We start from the raw sequence: 340 nt of genomic DNA, 5'->3' as shown, positions 1-340 counted from the left end.
GGAAGAAATCTCACTTTTCCTCCCCTCTTACAAGTTCTCGAAGAATTTACTCACAATTTAGATACTCTAATAAACTCTCTAAACACTAATGAAACCTTTTTAACCTCCAGAACCTCTTTTTAATAACTCTTAAATAACTAATTATTCTAATGAAGTTTTTAAAGTGTTATTCAATATATAAGAAAACATCATTCTCATTGTCAAGAAATTATAGTGAATGGATAAAATGAATCAGTTTAATTTGTATTGTGCCAAATAGGAGCATACCTATTCTTTACCCTTTGGTCTAGGCATAAAGAACATTAACTAATCCTACACTTGTTTACTGAATCTGCGGCTA

This window comes from Phalaenopsis equestris, unplaced genomic scaffold, assembly GCF_001263595.1.
Source record: "Phalaenopsis equestris unplaced genomic scaffold, ASM126359v1 Scaffold000684, whole genome shotgun sequence".
In the NCBI taxonomy this organism is placed as follows: domain Eukaryota; kingdom Viridiplantae; phylum Streptophyta; class Magnoliopsida; order Asparagales; family Orchidaceae; genus Phalaenopsis; species Phalaenopsis equestris.
The sequence above is the reverse complement of the archived record's forward strand: the minus strand, read 5'-3'. Positions refer to the sequence as shown.